Source organism: Coccinella septempunctata, chromosome 6, assembly GCF_907165205.1.
Source record: "Coccinella septempunctata chromosome 6, icCocSept1.1, whole genome shotgun sequence".
Lineage (NCBI taxonomy): Eukaryota > Metazoa > Arthropoda > Insecta > Coleoptera > Coccinellidae > Coccinella > Coccinella septempunctata.
In genome coordinates this window covers 24,374,544-24,394,989 of record NC_058194.1, presented here as the reverse complement: position 1 = coordinate 24,394,989, position 20,446 = coordinate 24,374,544, and the positions used below count along the sequence as shown (strand labels likewise).

At 37.1% G+C, this 20,446-nt stretch overlaps 1 long non-coding RNA gene across 1 annotated transcript; it reads right to left on the bottom strand.

Annotated features, from left to right (window-relative positions):
- Positions 1 to 1,551: 1,551 nt before the first annotated feature.
- On the bottom strand, positions 1,552 to 3,214 carry LOC123315318. Its single transcript, XR_006537940.1, has 3 exons — positions 3,062 to 3,214; positions 2,738 to 2,809; positions 1,552 to 1,905 (listed from the first exon to the last, which is right to left on the bottom strand). It is a non-coding gene; the product is annotated as an uncharacterized LOC123315318 (long non-coding RNA).
- Positions 3,215 to 20,446: the final 17,232 nt, after the last annotated feature.

Here is a 20,446-nt window from a genome sequence, read left to right as displayed (position 1 = left end):
TTGAGTCGATTCAGGCTGATGTCAGTGTCATAACCATTAATTTCTCCGAACCATTTCGAATCTCTTCATTTTCACAAACAAATAATGATTTAGACTGAATTTATAGCATACCAACTTTAATCAATGAAAATACTCGAAAAAAAAATTTTTTTTTTTAAATTTGTTCAAGTTATTCAGCTTTTAGGCCCTCCAAGTTTTATTAAAAGCCGCTTTCAATGTAATCCAAATTACATTGAAAGCGGCTTTTAATAAAACTTGGAGGACCTAAAAGGTTCATCCAAATGAACCTTGTCGTTAAAATACCAGCAATTTTTGCCCAACACAATATTTCGAAAATGCAATGATGTCTTTTCTGAAATTTCTTATCGATGTTGAAATAAATTTTGAATGGAGCAAAACTTTGAACATCGAATCTGTAGTAAGTTTTCTTCGAATTTTCAAAAAAATTGTGAATACAGTCTATTGGAAGCAACATTTATCGTTTCTTGAATACCGATATTTAGGATTTTCGTGATGAAAAATGTCACAAAACGAAAATAAAAAGAAAATTACATATATTATACGGAAAGGAATATTTTAGGTGAATTATTATATTCACTATGGAAATATTTTCTTCTACTGCCACTCACAAAAAAATCATGCATAACATTATTTTCCATTTCTCGTGAACTATAAAACCAAGTTAGAAATAAGAACCCTCTCTGAATGGGAAACATGTAATCAATCAGCGTTGAAAAAAAAATGTTTTTCAGAATTTTAATGACACTGAAGCTTCCTGGGCAAATCATTCACAATTTATCGTCGTGAAAATATTGAGAAGAAATTTAAATTCTGTAGTGGACTATACACTTCCATATTAATTGAATAATAAACAGTTAACTGTAGGTCCTAGGGAATTCTGCATGACTTATAAGTCATTGACGATTAATCCAAGGAAAGTCTCCAGAAAATGTATGGAAATAACCAGACGCAGATGTCTTTCCTCACCGCTACAGACGATGGCATGTGCTACCTCAACGTCAATGCGAACGCCATCCAAATTGGTACTACTGTATCTGTATATTGCCAGCATCCCTTTCTGAGAATAATATTCATAGTACCTAATACCATTCGTTCCCTAACTATGTAACGTGCGTCTAATTTTAAACAAGGAAGAAAGCTAAATTCGAACTTCTTGCCGGTATTATTAGATGCCTCATTTGCCTGTTTTATTACCATTACAAACTAGACGTAGTTCAAAAAGGGGCGCGAACATTTTTAGGTTTGTGTTTAAAATAACTCGCACGCCATTTCAGACACGGGGAATGCAGTAGCAAAATATCCGAATTATGTGATATAATTAACAGCGTATTGGACTTTTAATGACCCAAGGATGGCGGAAAATTCGTCACGAATTAGGATCGCATTGCATCTTTTTCCTTTGTCACTTCGTACAAAAATTCTGAATTCTGCATTTCTAGAACACAACACGAACTATTCGTACATAAAAAGATATCTTTCCTACTACTGATGCATTAAAACATTTGGGTAAATTTGAAATGATAATAAAAATTTATATTTTTTCATATTCGATTTATTATTATATTTAAAAATAATATAAACTGTTGAATCATTTCTCTTCGACTGATATTCCACATTTACTCTTAATCACATGACTAAAGATATTTCTGGAAATTTGTGACTCATTTGGCAACTTCCACTTTGAGTTTTGAATTAATAATTGAGAAAAAATATTCCCAATCTCCAATCTCGAACTTTCCAACAAAATAATATTTAAAATGCTTCAATCCGCATTCAGCAGTATCCGAAGCAGTTTAAATTTCAGAAATCATGAAACTACATATAGTTAAAAATTTCTTCATTCGGAATACTGCGTCCCTGTGGCTTCAGTCACGAAATTGGGACCTGAAAAAAAAAACTCGTTCAGAAAAGAGAAAAATTATACATAACAGAATTTTAAAAATAACAAGACTTCAGTTGGTAGTGCATGTTAAGGAATAATCACAGAGGTTCATTCCATGGTGATTAAAGATTCATCATGTTAGGTTTCTTCTTTCCATGGAAAGATGAAGTTACGTTAATACTTTATACTAAAATACCTCTACATAATGCTCCATGACTGTTCAACAGGTTTATCTCAGAATCTTGTTGGTTATCTTACTCAAATTCGCCACGACGAATATATATTCCTTACTGATAGCAATATTATAATAATCTAATTACACTTGTAATACAAACAGAATAGAGCTTGGAAATTCATATTAAGATAACAATATACCAAGAATAATACAATGACAGGTTAAAAATTGAGGAAATTTTGACCAATTGATCATGACAATGAAAGCAAGAGCTTCCAACAAAATTCAAAAGAACAGTTTTAGTATAAACTGAATAAGATTGGAAGTTGAATAGAGAAGTATGTATTAAACAGAAAAGCGCAAGAACCAGAGATATTAAATAAGTAATTTGACTGCAATTCAATAACCAAACGAGTTTCATATGAGAGGTTAACTGTAGCCACACGAGGTCGAAAATGTGAGGATTTAGTTAGGTAGTATCAACACGCCTTCGAGTAAAATCAATGTTTTGCAATCTTAGACTACGCCTTACATTAATGGTGAAGGGCAGGTGGAATTACAGATATGATGTTCCCTATCCGACAAACGCATTGCATACCAATACGTATGCTAAGTTTGTAAGAGAGGGGGTTAAAAATGTTATGAATTAAATTACTTACATCAATCTACTTGGACCTTGCACGCATCTTCCTGCGCTTACGCTTCAGCCTACGCATACGCTTCTTTCTCCACTGTAAAGTAAAAGAGGTTAGAATAACACGCCGTTGTACATACGTAGTATACAAAAATGAATCCCTTGAACCATTAATTGATGTAACAGAAAAAAGATAAATCGACAAATAAAATGTATCATTTGGAAGAGGAACGACTAAATGTAATCACTAGACATGGGGTAACACTTAAAGCAATGGCAAATAAAAACAACCGACAAGACAAAAATACAGAAAGGAAACAGAATAAATGTGAATGTGAAAAAATCTTACCTTAGCTCTCATTTTGCCACGTGTTTCTCAGATGATTCTCTGAATAACTTGTGATTGCAATGTGTTTGAATTGCTAAAGAGAAGACCTTCTCTACCTCGAGACGTTGACATTTGCGTTTCACTTGAGGAGGGGGGGGACGTAAAGAAAACTTTCATTGGCCTCAGTATTACTCTGTAAGTCTGTAATAATAGGCTTGTTCGCAGAGTGGTTCCTAACTGTACAGAGCAAGCAAATTGCGCATGCTCTGTACGGTTCACAACCGTTGTGAACCACTCTACGAACAAACCAAATTTTTTATTTCAACTGGATATTGATAGCCTATATTCTGTCTTTTCTCAGACTGATATTTCTTATGGTCTACGGCAACTAAATCATGGATTTATGTCATTTCTCATACCAATTTAGTCATAATAAGTATCTACATAATTGACAAATCTGTAGCGGAATATCACCGAACAAATTTCATAACATATCTCCTGTAAAAATATATTGGTAATTTTATAGCAGCAAAAATCTTGAGAAAGGATGATTTTTCTATTCACTCATAATATGTAATTGACCCTAACTGAGGCAATATTGAGCATCTCGTCGAATTAAATTACATTAAATCTACATAGGTGTAGATTTATTTTGAGCTCTTCATCCAATTGTTCCATGTCATTCCCCAGAGTTTTGCATTATCGTACCAATAAGAGAAATCTCGGAGAATGCCGGCTAAACATAGGCTTCCTATATTTTCGGGCTCTTGAAGAATATCTGCTGCCATCTCTCGGTTATTTGAGGAAGTTCAGAATAAGGGAATCCTGGCGTGATCCTTTACTACTACTTATTGAACTATTTGATTGTATCTTCACTGATAGGTTTGGAGGATATTTATAGATCATCGCTGCCGCAGGTGTCAGCTGGGACACCGACAATTCAAGATTATAAAGATATAACAGAAATAATTGATAACCTTAACGTAGATTAAAGATTAAATGCATAAGCTTTATTTGAAATTTTTATATTCACTATTCAGGTTTTTGCTCTTCTTCTAACGTGTTTTCGAAATAGTGCCCTCAAGTAGACTATGGAAATTTTAAAATTAATATTCTGTGTTTAATCGTGATGTTTAGCTTGTATAACCATATTGTTCGCAAATAATTTTGAACCAATTAATCAATTACAATGGAATGAAGCATTCTTTTCGAAATAAATGAGAGTCAATGAAAATGCTAGAAGATTAGCTAGCCATCTGAAACTCAGCTTGTTATTTTTTATTTAACCTGAAAAATTATCATTTGTGACATTTGTAGAAGTAATATACCTACTAAAAGAACAGAATATTGACCTTCAAACCCTGTACACCAATAAGTGATACAACAAGCTTCCCTGATTCAATTTCAAAAGTCGACTACCAAATTAAGGATCGCCAATAAATATGTCATCCCTTCAGGCATTTTCCCTTCATTTTGCTGTCAAAGGTTGAGAACTAGGCGAGCAGGAGTCAATCGGAAAATTTGCAATTGTGATGGGGCATCGGTAGCCCAAAACCAACACGAGAGGTAAACATATTAGAAAGTGATTAGAGCCAAAAAGGGAACAGCTGCAAGTGCGAGCGTTGCTGCAGATGCAAATCAAATACGCAGGGCTGTCGGTAATTGTCTCTCGAGAGGGGTGATAAAGCGGGTGTAAAGTTTACCCGTTTAAATGAACTACGTATTTGGACTTTACGCAGAAAGTTGCCTAGCAAAACCATGAAGTTTGGGCTCGGGAAATATGACTCGGAAAGAGGCTGATTATTCCGCTACTTTTTCAATACAAATGACTTTGAGATTTTTTCTTTACTTTGAATGTATATTATTTGGTTTTGAACGCAGTGAAAAATATATTTGATCTCCAAATATTTGAAATAAATGAAAATTTAATGATTTTAATTGATTACCCTAACGATTTCGAGACAAAGCACTCTTTTTAGTTACCGTTATTTTTTTTGAATAGGTTTTTTTATGAATCTTGTTTTTCTTCCCCTTTCCTAGTGAATGATTTTGACCTTCAAGAAGGTTGATTATGGATGGAAAAGCTGCTAAATCCAGAAATTTTTGAGCTCTTTCTTGATTATAGGTACTGAGTGACTCATGAAAGAAAACATTGTATTGATGAATTTATTAAAATAATGTTTTATGTTCATTCGAGGCTGTATTGATATCTAGTTAGCCTAAGCCATGCATAAAAAAAATATTGCGTTAACATAGCAATTAACAATAACTCATTAGAAGTGTCTGTGTCAAGTTTGAGGTCAAAAAAGTAAATCAGAGTTAGGCAATAAATTAAAAGAAAGAAAATTTTCACCGAAATAGTAAAAACCAAAAACTTGGAGCATCGAGCCATCAACAAGTATCTGTATTTAAAAGGGTTTAAATGTAAGCAGATTTACGAAAATATTCATTATAGCCTTGGTGATCAATATCCTTCGTATACGACCGTTTAAAATTGAACTGCAAGCTTCAAAAGAGGTAACTTTTCCATGGAAGATGATGACCGATTGGGAAGGCCAGTCTCTGTGTTAGTCCCCGAAAATATCGATACAGTTCATGAAATGATTTTATCAGAAGCACTGGATATTTCATAAAAACATATAGTTCGCGTCAATTTGAACATGAGATAAATTGCTGCAAAACAGATCCCCAAATGTTTGAATGTTGACCAAAAGCGTGCAAGGGTAGAAGCATCACGTTCGATCTGTGCTCGATTTGAAAACGATGTAGACTTCTTAAACCGAATTTTCACTATGGATGAGACTTGGGTAAATTTCTACGTCTAGAAACAAAGCAACAATCGATGGAATGGCAACACTCTGGTTCTCCAAGACCTAAGAAGTTCCGTGTCCGAAAATCTGCAGGAAAAGTTCTTGTTTCAGGTTTTTGGGATTGCCATGGAGTAATCTTGATTGATTTTTTGGATAAGGGTAGAGCAACAACTGGAGATTACTATTCGACATTACTGACCACTCTACGGGAAAAAATTTAAGAGAAAAGACACGGAAAGCTATCCAAAGGTGTTTTTTTTTTGCAGGACAACGCCCCTGCACACAAATCTCATGTTGCCATGCAAAAAATTCGTGATTTAGGGTTTGAATTACTAGAACACTCCCTTTATTCACCAGATTTGGCACCATCCGACTATCAACTATTTCCCCAACTGAAAAAAAAAATGTTAAAGGTCGTGAATTCTCTCCCAACGAGGAGGTAATAAGAGTTTTGGAGGTCTGGTTTGCAGAGCAAGAAGAAAAAATTTTTTTGAAAGGTCTAGAGACGTTGCAGGTTCGCTGTAATAAATGTATCCAATTAAGAGGAGAATATGTCGAGTAATAAAATATTTTGACATTGAAATTTTGTTTGATACTATAGTAGGCTAAGACTTTTTCAATATATCCTCGTACATGCTTCTTGCACTCAGAAACAGTTCTGGGCATACCATAAATAGGATGGATAGTTGATGGTGTTTCATCCCAGTCAACCTCAACCTTAAAGGGAGTAAACTTCTTCCCATAATATTCCAGACATATTCTGTTGGTGAAAGATCAAGAGATCTAGGCAACACATAAACTGAATGGTCTTCAAAATGAGACAACATAACTCTGGCTATATGTAGTCGTGCATTATCTTGTTGGAAAAGTGGGTCAGATGAAATAAAATCAATCTGGACTGGAAAACTGTTTTTTATCCTGAAATAAACGAACATATTCTTAGAAATCCATCAATACTGCGTGTTCTTTCCATGCCACCCTAGTATGTTATAGTGAGGTGCAGATCAGGATTGATCAAAACAGATTCAACGGCAAAAGTGGTAACATTAAAGGATGTGAACAATGAGCGTCACAAATATGCTCCCCCCTCCGAATATCTCGGTCACTTTTCATCATAATCCGAGCAGAAAAAAACTGGTATCAACCCCCATGTTTTCTCTCATGTTCGAAAATCAATTCTCCTGATGATCGACGAATTTTATGGGAACCTCTTCCGTCGCATAACAACAATGGACAATTAAAATATCACCCCCATATTCATCCACAATGCTTGTTGCATGGAAATCGTGGCGGGGGTTCATGTAATACGAAATCATTTCATAGGGGTAAGAGGCACGTGTCCAGTTTATGACGCATTTTCTTCCAAGCTTCCTATTACACCGTATGCTCAATACGTATTCAAGCTTCTGTTGCATTGAGGATGTGTATTCGGGAGGTACACATAATACGAAAACACTTCTGTGGTCCCATTATGTCGGTGGTAACAATTACCAATTTTCATTCGAAGAGGTTAAATTATCGCTTACCAGCGTTTTGATTTTCGAGGCCGGATTAAATAGAAATTTCCCAACACTAACATTTATTCAATAACAGCAGTGTTGAAAAATTGTGTCAATAAAATAAATTTTTGCAATTTCATATGCCATTTCTGAATTAAAATAATGAAAATATGACTGAGGAGGGCTAAGAAAATATCTTTATAAATGAAAATGGAGCCTTCTTTTTCTTTGTCATCGCATCACTCAAAAACGGCTGAATCGATTTTGTTCATTTTAAACTTGGAACCTTACTTCAACTTTGAAAAAGGTTTCAACAGAAGAAAAATTCCAAAAAAGAAGCCTGAAAACTGAGAAAATCAATAAAACTAAACGAAATTTAAATTTCGCGCCCAAGTAAATGTTGGGTAGTCTACCCTACACGGACAAGTGATTGACAATTGTTGGCGGTTGACAGTTCACAAATGAACTTGATGAATAACACGATCTCAATATTGATTCAACTCAAAGTACTGCATTTTGGTTATTTTTCGTTAAAAAGACAATCAATCTTCTGCAATTCTCAATGCGACTAGCATTCCCAAAGACAATAAATAAATCGCATGTGAGTGTTTGCAGCATTGACCTCGAAAATCTTTCTCACACGGCCAATTTTATGTAACCTGTGTTGACAAACCCTCATCGTTATTTGTCTATCCAACCGACAAAACAGAAAATGAAAAATCAATTTTTAGCGGCATGTAGGCAATCATTGAATTCTGGAGGTAAGTACCTGCGCGAGGAGGAACTTTTTCCATAATTCGATAATTGTCTGCATGCTGTAAAAATTTTTTCACAACTTTTTCGATGTGTTGGTGGAGCACAACCTCAGCTGTCTTATATCAAGAGTTATGGAGAGTAGAGAGAAGGAGAACGATGGCCGTACTAAAAATGTGTCCCCGAAAACGGGGAACGTAGGCTAGGAGTCGCTGCGATCGCTACGTTTATCGATAAGGTGTGGGAATTTTAGCGTCAATTTTAAATGAATAGCCTTCATTTTATTTTAGTTTATGTGTCATCGTGGTTTTTCTGATGATTTTTTAAATACCTTTCTTCTAATCTATATCAAATATGAGTTCTCTGAATTATATGCAATAAAATACAAGTCATATTATAAAAAGGACTATGTTATGAGCTTTATTCACTCATAATAAATGAGGAAATCAAATGAAATTCAAAAGAAATCACTGGTCAAAAAAATTTTACCTACGTTTGTTTATCATTGCTTATTGAAAACAGGTATGTTAGTTGGTTTACTGTAATCTTCAAAATTATATAAATTGGCAGTGAGGAGTAGTATACATCAAGACAACAAAAGGTAGCAATCTCATTTTTAAAACTTAGGTATTAGAGTAGAATCTGTTTCCAATACTCAGCTGAGAACCGTTATAAACGATATATTATGTTATGCCAACAAAATTCTTCAAGAATATCTACTTCTGAACCATGTAGTTTTATTGGTTAGGAATTCTTATTCAGAAGAGTCCACCTCTCACGAGGGATGACAATTTCGATTTCTTTCATAATGAATCCATCATGTTTTTGATATCTTCATCGCGAAAGTGCTCTGGACACACAAATTGATTTCGAGTCGATTCTCGAGGTAAGGTTTTTTTCCAATTTTCTTTCAAAAATGCACTCGGAAATTTAATTCTCCTTTTCTTTCCGATGCCAAAACACTCTTACACTAGCGCACTAGCAACATTTCACCATGGTTGTTCTCTTATCAAAAATTGAAAACAATAATATTCTAATCATACGTCACCAGGAAGACAATTCACTCAGCCAACTACAATTAGTTTATCAAAATTTCGCCATCCCCTGATGTCCAGCGTGCCTGTTGGCAAAAGCATGAACTACCCTATTGGTACATATTTTAGGGGACAGAAAATCTATGGTCTCAAAGCAGCGATCGTTCTCCTTCTCTCTACTCTCCATATCAAGAGTCTTCTCAGCAAGGAACATAGAAATTAACTTATTTTCGACGTCATGTTAAGGAGACACTGCTATCGAAAATAATTTGATTATCATTGAAAAATAACATTCTCTATTCTACAAAAGTAGAAGCTTTATTTTGATGAACGCCAGCTGTCAATGAATCGATAAACTGAAAACCCAGTTACGGTCCTGTGCCAGGACACCCTTGTATCCTGAGAACAACAGCGGATAACCATAACACGAAACGGGAGAAGAGCTCCGACCACAGTCATCTTTTAAATTCGCCATATTCCGGATTTCCCAAAAGCGCAATCAATCGTGATAATGCCAGGACGTAACCCTGCAACGACACGAACAGCCAGGAAAAAGAAATTATTTATTAACAGAAACTGTTGCCGGAATCTTAGTTCCTCACACACACCCACATATTGCTCTCCGGCAGTGAAATTTCTCACCTTTCTTTTGGTACCCTGCTCGGATACAAAGTGATTCAAGATGTATTGCCGTATACTGCAGAAATTGCCCCCTTGTCAGTTATTGCCGTCACTGCTAGCAGATCACGGAACAGAGACTGCCTTTCGCGTTTGGGGTGGAGGGCCAATTTCCTCGAATACGAATTTTGTCGTGGTATATCCTAACTCTAACACTACGTTCTCATTCAGAATAAAAACGATGATTTAAATACATGTATACAATATTGAATAGTTATTGGAAATATGCCACCAATCAGACAAGAAGCCAAGATTGCATCCATCTCCTTTTGGTCCCAGAGCAAAGATGGTAGCGTAGCGTTTATCCTAAAATACTTCAAATCTCAATCGCTGGCATGAAATATGATGAAAAGAAGAGTGGAAAAGTTCGACTTGTACTGTTTCACACGGTAAGATATGACTGAGAAAGTCTCAGCCATGCATCTCAATTATATAGTGAGATGCGCATGATTCAAAAATCTAACATGGGATTATGCGCAGAAGCGTCCAAATTGATCTGACGTGACGTGGAAATGTACGTCCCTCGTCAGATTATAAGGATATATTGAAAAATTCTTAGCCTATTATAAAACCAAAAATTTCAATGTCTAAATATTTTATTACTCAACATATTCTCCTCTTAATTTAATACATTTATTACAGCGAACCTGCAACGTATTGTTCTACCCTTATCCAAATAATCAATCGATGATTTCTGCATAACAATCCCCAAAAAACTGAAGCAAGAACTTTTCCAGCATATTTTTGGACGCGAAACTTCTGAGGTCTTGGAGAACCAGAGTGTCGCCATTATATCGATTGTTGCTTTGTTTCTGGATCGTAAAAATATTCCCAAGTCTCATCCATAGTAATATTTCGGTTTGAGAAGTCTACATCGTTTGCAAATCGAGCACAGATCGAACGCGATGCTTCTACCCTTGCACGCTTTTGGTCAACATTCAAACATTTGGGGATCCAATTTGCAGCAATTTTTCTCATGTCCAATTTGGAGTGAACTATAGTATGAAATATTCAGTGCTTCAGATATCCGTTTTAGCCCAATTCGATGGTCTGATAACATCATGTCATGAACTGCATCGATATTTTCGGGGACTGATAAAGAAACTGGCCTTCCCGATTGGTCATCATCTTCAATGAAAATTTACCTCTTTTGAAGCTTGCAGTCCAATTTTTCCCGGTCGCAAACGAAGGATATTGATCACCCAGGGTATTAACGTCCAGTTTCATAATCAAATTTAAAGTCACTTAAAGCTTAAAGTTTCCTTTACTGTCATTTTTAGTAGGGTTAAAGGAAGCTTTAATATTAAAGCGACTTTAGGTTTGATTATGAAACCGGCCGTAAGCATATCTTCGTAAATATGCTTACCTTTTAACCCTTTTATACAAGTACTTGATGATGGATCGAAACTCCAATTTTTCAATTTAGGTGGACATATCTTCATTCTTTCAATTTATTGGGTAACTCTGATTTACTTTTTTAAACTCAAACTTCACACTGACACTTCTAATGAGTTATTGTTCCTTGCTATGGTAACGCAATATTTTTTTATGCATGGAACAGGTCTAGGCTAACTAGATATCAATACATCCTCGTAACTGCTCTCTCGATTTGAAAAAAAATTATTCTATTCTATTGCTCATAAATGAACGGATAATGATCACTGATCCACAAAGAGAAATTAAACCATTTTCAACCCTAATTTCAACAAAATCAATCCTTAGCGCAAATCTCGATTTATGCTCCTAGAAGAAGAGTTTTACAAGAGGTTCAGTTGGATTTCATGAAGTACTACTGATAGACTATATCTGAAAGATGAGAGAAAGCCTTCACACATCTCAGAGGTAAGAACCGCAAACTCGGAAATAAGCCTTCATAACACGATAAACCTGCTCTATATTTACGTCGTTAACGGCCGAGAGAAAAGATTAAACGGGGAACATTATTTCCAACTTCTATAACCAAACAGGGTAAAACAATCACAAGTGGTGAATAAAATCGAAGAATGAAGGGCGAACAAAGCTGTCTGGCTTCATGTAATCAACTAGGAAATTGGGGATTCACTTAGCAGGGGTAGTATATTAGTAAGGGAAACCTATGTGTGCTTTGTCTCACATATGGCCCCCCTTCATTTGCTGACAACTGAACCAGCTTTCTATCGGGATATCGTTATTGATTGTGTATTATTTGTTTGCCACGCCACGCCATAATGTGGGACATTTGCGAGTTGACGATTGGAATTAAACGTTTTTAGAAACCTTAACACTGTGTGATACTGATTCAATTCTTTACAATTTACCTACACTTTTATGGGACCCAAAAATGAAATTGGTTTCCGATAGAATTCCAATTCAACAATAATTAAATGCCCAATAAATTCTATAAAAAAATTATAGTTAGTATTCGAGAATAGATTAAAAAATTTTCAATATCAATAGGAAAAGTTGAACATTGATTTTTAAGGATGGATGGATTTTTCTTTCAATTTTTAATTTTCTTCGTCGATATAGTTCTTGGCATTTTTATTATAATCCAATTAATTATGTGAAATACTGGAAATATTTGTGAAGGGTTTTTGCCAAGGGCCTTCTGAATACTATAAAAATGATATGGAGAATCGTAAGGAAATCATTCAATAATATATTCAACAACACTGTCTACACTTTTCGATTTATTAAGAGAAAAAAAATCGACAGTATTTTAGTTTTGTTGAAAATTTTTTTCAGAATTATTCCCTGCAAACAAAAATCCTGGCAGAAAATTGTGATGAGTTTGTCACTTTGAACCCCTAATGATTAAGTCTAGAGTTTGAGTCATTTCGAAAATGATTCATAGTGAGTATCTCTACTCTACTCATTTCCATCTAGGAATCAACTCTCAAAGTCTCGCTTTCAATTACAGAGACACCCTGTATATCAGCTGTCAATCACAGAGATTTTCTTGTCAGCTATCTTATCAATTTTATGATATCGAATGTTTTTGTTCAAATTTTCATAATGCATCATACTGAAAAGTTTATTTCAGTATGTTACCTTTTTTCAACCTGTAGCTACGTCTATGAGACCAGTGTATTGCTTGGTAAACAGCGGGAGGGTGCGCGAAGAGAACCGGAAGGAAACAGAACCCCAAGTGCGCAAACTTTGTTAGCTGTCAGCTATGTGTGAACTAACGACAACCTCACCTATATTTTATCATGGAATATATCGGTACCGACCAGAACGATGATGACTTGTCGTTCTAATTTATTCAATCCGGCGTTCAACATGACAGCATAACTTTTAAAAGTCGAGAATGAATGAAAGCATGAGATATTTCTCCCCATTACACCCATTTTTGTCATGCGATTCAGCGAATTTAATTATAACTTTGGTATCAGTTAAAGAAACAAATTTTCACTTTATTTTCATTCAGAATTTGCGATCAGTATATAATATGTGTTTGATGATGTTATCAACAAGAATATACAGGGTGTAAATGAAAATTTGAGAGGTTATTGTCAGAAAATAGGGTGGGTATTTCATATAATTTTTTTTTGAGCAGCATCTCTGCTTAGATAAGCCTTAAAAGGATGCCTGATAGACAATTTTCATTTTTTCCTCAGAAACCAGAAAACGAGGAATAGAATTTAGCAGAAATTCTTTGATAGCAAGAAGCTACCCAGAAGACTTTCGGTGCTGTTCCCTTATAATGTCAGCATGGTACTACTAAGTGAATCTGAGTTGAAGAGAGAATATGATAAAATAAGTGAAGAATATAAATGTTTCACAAAATTTATTGAGGTCATTTTTCATGATTTTTTCCTGGAAATTTCACATACTATGCTTCAACTTTACTGATGATAGCATCACCTATTGACCTTTCATAACTACAAACTAATTGTAATTCAGAAGAAATTGGCTTTTTTTTCAATTCTGATCGTCACCCATAATAAATCACCCTGTATATATAGGATTTTCTATGGTTGGAATGCTTGCCTTCACTGGACTATCTATTAAAAAAAGCCACGAAATACAAGTCGACAGATTTCAAAGAAGAGTTTCAAATGATGAAGTTAACGAGTGAACATAACAAATATCTTCAAAAGCGTAAAGAAACTTCATCGTTGGTCGCCATCCGGGTCCCATCGCATCTGGTGCGTGAGAAAATGAGCCCACAACTCCCCGCCCCGTTGATTCAATCGAGGGCCCATCCGTGGGAATGACTAAAGGGTGTACAATCAACTAGGGATTGAACGCCGCTAGCTCGACGTCGATATCGATATCCGTGGAAAATATCGATGTTGATGGAATATCGTAGGGAAAACATCGTTATCCATCGAAGTTCGAGCGATTTTGCGAACGACAAGGTCTTGGCCATGGAGGTGTATCATCCCTGATTTGGCCGAAGGCAAAAACATCGATTAACATTGACTTATGTTGACTGCTGAGTCCAATGAGAGATATCCAGACAGGTGCGCCACCTATCGCACTGAAGAATTCATTTTGATCCATGGTGAGGTCAAATCCAGCCGAAACCATTGTCAGCATCTACTTCTTCTCGACGAAATGCTGTTTCTGTTGATACCTCTGTTGACACCGAGTGATACATTCGATTTTTATATCGATGGATGTTATGGATCTCGATTAATTTCGCTACTGATGTATTGATATCTAGTTAGCCTAGACCAGTTCCATGCATAAAAAAGTATTCCGTTACCATAGAAACGAACAATAACTCATAGGGCTGCAAGCTTCAAAAGAGGTAAATTTTTCATTGGAAATGATGACCGATCTGGAAGGCCAGTTCCTGTGTCAGTCCCCGAAAATATCGATGCAGTTCATGACATGATTTTATCAGACCATCGAATTGGGCTAAAACGGATATTTGAAGCACTAACCCCGGGTTTCATAAAGCTTGATCCGGGAATCAACGATTGATTGACGTGTAGACGTCAATTTGTTTTCAATCGATAATTCAGTCATGATCCTTCAGAATATCATTCTTGTAGCAAATTATGATGTTCATACGTCTATTCAATTATTCTGAATTGTTACTTCTTCGATACATTCAGAAATGAAAAGGTTTCAGTGATTTTGTTTTAGAAATCGAGTGACTGTCAAATCGTTGATCGGACAATCAAAGTTTTATGAAACCCGCTGTGAATATTTCATACGAACCCGTTCATCATATAGTTAACGTCAATTTGGACATGAGAAAAATTGCTGAAAAATGGATCCCCAAATGCTTGAATGTTGACCAAAAGCGTGCAAGAGTAGAAGCATCGCGTTCGATCTGTGCTCGATTTGAAAACGATGTGGACTTTCTTAAACCGAACTGTTACTATGGATGAGACTTGGGTACATTTCTACGATCAAGAATCAAAGCAACCATCGATGGAATGGCGACACTTTGGTTCTCCAAGACCTAAAAAGTTTAGTGTCCAAAAATCTGCTGGAAAAGTTCTTGCTTCAGTTTTTTGGGATTGCCATGGAGAATTCATGATTCATTTTTTTTGGAAAAAGGTAGAACAATAACTGGAGATTACTATTCAACATTACTGACCACTCTACTAAAGGGAAAAGAAGCGGAAAGCAATCCAAAAGTGTTTTGTTTTTGCAGAACAACGCCCCTGCACACAAATCTCATGTTGCCATGCAAAAAATTCGTGATTTAGACTATTCTTGATAGTCGTAAATTTTCTTCCAACGAGGAGGTAATAAAAGTTGTGGAGGTCTGGCTTGCAGAGCAAGAAGAAACATTTTTTTTGAAAGGTCTAGAGAAGTTGCAGGTTCGCTGTAATAAATGTATCCAATTAAGAGGAGAATATGTTGAGTGATAAAATATTTTGACATTGAAATTTTGTTTGGTCCTATAGTAGGCCAAGAATTTTTCAATATATCCTCGTATTCTCAGCTTTTGTAGAACAAATCTTGAGATCGAACAGATTTGGGACAAAATTTTCCATAGATTGAAGTAGATGGAAAGTCTAGTTTTAACTAATACAAAGAGATCTCTCAATATATTTTTGCCAATTCAAAATACTGTTGGAGACTGACACACCTCCTTCAAGAATCAACAGATCGTTGCGTTGTATCGCATCATCCAAACCATCGACGTTCATCGCCCATCCCTACTAAAGGGTGCAGTTTTGTCCGGTTAGTCGCTTGATTGTGAAGTGTCTTCGAACGATCGTTGGGAGTTCCTTCTCTCTGCTCATTGAAGCTTTGTAGAAAACAGTAGGAGTCGTCTACCATTTAATTGGAGGTTGTTTCATAAAACATGTGTTCCAAGTATGACACTTTCGGTTAGAAAGGTAATTAACACATTTGAAGTATTTCGTATAGGTTCCGGTGGGAAAAATGCACTGTTGCCTTAAGAAGTCGGTTTCAAACAAGGGTCGTGGTCGGAATGCAAGGAAACGGAAACCGAACGGCGTATTGATGTTTCCGAAACATTCAAAAGGTCGAACGCAGGACTGAGACCTGACGAGCAACAAGGGGTAGGCACTGTGGGCAGTAGGAGTAGGTAGTTATGTGAGCATCGCAAGATCTGCTACTTGTCGCGAAAAATATTATCGTATAACGCTTGTGAACAATCAAAGATGGTAGGCACCTGAAAATTCATTTTAATTTTTTTCGTATGTACCTGTTGATACATAATTTTTTACTCAAAAACCGTAACTGCCAGCAAAAAATTATGAAAAAATGAATCGAAAATTTATCTCTCAATGGTATATTACTTCCCAAATACTTGGGAAGCTTCATAAATACTAGGCTAACCTGGACACGGAAATACACAATCGTATCAATTCGGCATCACGGGTATTCTGGAAGCTGAAGGACAGAGTATTTCAAAATAACGACCTCAATCTGAAGACCAAATCAGTTTACAAAGCAGTGGTCCCCCCAACGCTTCTTTATGGAAGCGAAAGCTGTACACCCTACAGGAGACATATTGAACAGCTTGAACAAACGCAACAACGTCATCTAAGACAAATAATGCACATCAGATGGTTTCAAAAAGTTTCAAATACAGAAGTCTTGCAGCGCGCAATTGTACAACAATTGAGACTCAAGTAACGAGAGCCCGACTCAGATGGAGCGGCCACATTCTGAGGATGCAAGACACACAAGACTTCCCAAAATAGCTCTGTATGGCGAATTCACAGAGGGAGCTCGGAAATCAGGAGGCCAATATAAGCGGTTTAAGGATATACTGCATCAATCCCTAAAATCAGTTGATGCCAATCATAACTGGGAACAACTAGCGTTGTGTAGATCACAGTGGAGGTCTTTGGTTCACAGTTATAATGGAGACTCGAGAAGAATACAGCGTCGGCCAGATATGGTTGGTGACTATCCATGCCTGGAGTGTGGAAGGATCTGTAGATCGCGGCTGGGTTTCTTCAGTCACAGGAGGGCACACAGTCGCAAGTTGCCCTAGGAAATTAGGGTTTGATAGCACCAATTTTTTTTCAATCTTTTTGTAGGTTTATTATCGGTAATTTTAGGAGTGACATTTCCAACCTCGTGCAATTTAATTTCTGTCAGTTTTCTGGTTTCTAAAAAAAAATTTGAAATTTTAATCTTCAAGGAGCTGTATATCTAAGAAAAGGCTGCCCACACTATTGTTTAACATGTAATCAACACTTAATTTTTTTCGCAACTATTCCTGCATATTCAAATTTGTAAGCTTAACAAGCTTTTGTAGAATCAAAACCAATGTTAGTAAAATAAATTGTATATCATTTCAAGTTGTACTTATACTGAAAAACGATTATTTCATCTGGAGACCACCACGCTACAAATGTCAAGTCATGAGCCTCTTGAGCTTGGATCTGTCCTAGCGCCATACTGCGAAATTCCAAACTAATTGCTGAGGGACGTCCATGATTGTTGTAGTCCTGGCGATGGCAAAGTTTGAATTCACAAGAGAAGGCGAAACTCAGGGATAAGATGGCCCCGTCCGCCGATAGTTTATAAGCGGCCAACTTTGCCGCCATGAGACTACCCAAGATTACTTTGAACTAATCTATGTTGTTCTCCGCTCTGCCGAATGCAACTGAATAATGAAGGGAACGGTGATTATGTAGATTAAGTTCGGCGACGCGTTGCCACGGCCCCTGCGAAGGAAACAAAGGCTTCCGATGACTTGCTGGTTGTGAGATTTAATTGTCTCCGTCTAACACTCCTACGCTCTCGATACGCTTTGACAGAACTCAGCGCGTTTGGTTCAAAAGAGGTTAAAAACGCTGCCAACTGTGCACATGGACTCATTATATCCAAAGTGTCTTCTACAAACTACCTCGTTCGTATTATCCTAACAATTAGGACAGACTTGATTGACGTGATACGAATTTTCTAGTAGAAGGCCTAGAATTAACCCAATGCTGTATTTATTAGCCTCAATCAGGGCACCAATAAGCACTATATAGGTAACACCTACACATTTATACGAGGCGATTGATCTACTTAGGACTAGGTTTTCTTCTGTAATTCAGCCGACTGAAATATTGGCATAGTCTCTCTCATAGGATGTACTCCGTGATCCTTTATGCTGGTACTGGTACTACCATTCACCTCAAGTGAATGGAATGGTTTCTTGGAGACATTGATCTTCACTTCTAGCTGCTACCTTTTCTATAGTATAGAGCCACACATGTACAAGACTTTATGCTTGTTGCTGCTGAATTCAATTAATGCCTTGGTTATGTAAAACAACTCATTACATGGTCAGTGGTCCTGTACCATCTTGATTTATCACATAAGACCTCAGAGTTATTGAGCAGTGGTGCTTGTCAGCGGGGATGGATATTAACCTAACCAAGTCTACAGACTTATACTTTCACCTGAAAACGAAATGTTTATCACTGGAATGTAGAACACCATGCAAATTGGCTTGTACTGACAAACAGTTATCAGTCTGTAACCAGTAGAGTTCACTAGTACCAAATGTCCAGTTACAGTTTATTGGGCATCTCCATCCAAAATGCCATTCGCGACCAAGTTCATTGCGACATACAAAAAATCTCAAAAAGCTGGAGTTGCCCCTTATATCTGATCTCCTTGATGAAGGAGGCTATGTCAAAGGTATGTCCTCTAGATTCAACTTGAAGGAACCAAAGGTTTCAAGCCTGGCACTGATTGCCACCTGGTAGACACTAAAGAAATACTCTAAAGTTTCATCCTTCTCTAAACAAAGCCTACAGAGTTCCTTGAGGAATGTTATGATAGATCTCAGATTAGTTTAAGAGAGTTCTAGCCAGTAATTGGTGTGTTTTTCAGAAGGTTCAGAGGTAGTCCTATGTTATGGGCGCTGACCAGGTCCTTTGTTTAATCTAACTGTTATTTTGTTCCTCCACATGGAACTAAGAATTCTGATAATTTGTTTCGAGCCAATAGAAGCTGCAATCGCAAAGGATCTGCAGTCTTATTGGCCTTCCCGTACAGCTTCTGTCAAGAAGGCAACTGCTGAAAATATCCGATTGAAAATCTGACGCTAGTCTACCCAAACTGAAGCTGATCTTCACCAGTGGTCCGTGGCCTAACACTGCTCCGGAGCTGTATCTGGTTTTGGTTGGTCATCTTGTCTGGGAATCAGAAGTGTTCTGTCCGGCCTGATTCTTATTAGAATAAGATCGGTTTTATCATACCCAGCACCTCGTCATTCTCTAATTCGGCTGATTAGCTCCATAGCTGCAGCTGGGGCATAGCCTGTATAGCGTGATCCCCGATATCATGAGAGTTTGGTATGGGTTTGTTGACGCTCTTTACCACTAGATTGTCGGTCTGATCACCAAGACATAAACAATCGGAGCTATTTCTGGCAATTCCCCACATTTTTCCACAAAGGAAGTGTCTGGCTTCGTTTGTGGTTTGTCAGCATGAGAGTTCCAGTTGAGCCTTTTATCCAGGGAAATGATCAATATTCGATTCCTTCTACAAGTGGGATTGGTTCCTCGTAGAGTGTTGGAGGAGTAACTCCTCCTAGATAATGGTACAATTTAGGTCTTGCTAGGGTGGACAACCAGCTGTTCACCCTCTCACCTACCTTGAAAGATGGTCAGTGGTTCTTGAAGGATGAGATGGTTGCATCGCCAACCCTAGTGAGCGTTGGATGTATAGATCGAGTGAGCCGATGATTGCAGTAGATCGTAGACCAAAGGAACCAGAGTTGATAACCACGAGGACTGACCTCTGAGGCCGATTCGAAAGCACTGGCAAGGCAGAGGTATCGTGCATTCCTCAAACAAACAGTTATCTGTACAAGAGTCGTAACTGAAGACCCTCAAAGCCTCTTTTCTTCAACCATTCAAATCTTCCATATCGATTTTGCCGAGTAAACTTTTTTTTTCGACGCAAACTTTCTTCTCCATTCAAGAAGCCGCGTCGTCGAGTCATTTTCGAATCGATAAGCTTTTCAGCTTCCTCGCACAAAGCGGACTTCATCCGTGTTTGCAGTTGCGGCGTCTTCGTATCAAGTAGACGTGAATTGTGGAACGTCGGAGAGGCGATATCGATCAGGGTAGAGAGTGGAGGATTGTCGTACACTTTCCGCTCCGGGAAGTCCCAAGGGCCGGGGCCGCTACCCGCAACCTCCGGACAGCCCTTGTCCTTTTCTCGCCTTTCTCGCCTAATTAAACGTCACGTGACACC